The following is a 222-nucleotide window of genomic DNA, read 5'->3' as shown; positions in this document are numbered from 1 at the left end:
TCGGAGGGAAGAGTTCTATCTGCAGCCCCAGACCTGGGCACCTCTCCCTCCTCTCAATGCTCCAAGCGAGGCAGCAGGCGTGGTGGCATTTACACACGATCCTCAGTGTCTAGTATCCGGTTTTATAGCTCATTCTCGTGATATTTTACGCTCCCAACTAGCCCAACCCCCTCCTCCGTATTTTTTTGCAGTTTTAAAAATTATCCGGCCGGGGATCACAAT

Source organism: Nestor notabilis, unplaced genomic scaffold (assembly GCF_000696875.1).
Source record: "Nestor notabilis isolate BGI_N333 unplaced genomic scaffold, ASM69687v1 scaffold18050, whole genome shotgun sequence".
Lineage (NCBI taxonomy): Eukaryota > Metazoa > Chordata > Aves > Psittaciformes > Psittacidae > Nestor > Nestor notabilis.
This window is presented reverse-complemented; position numbering follows the sequence as displayed.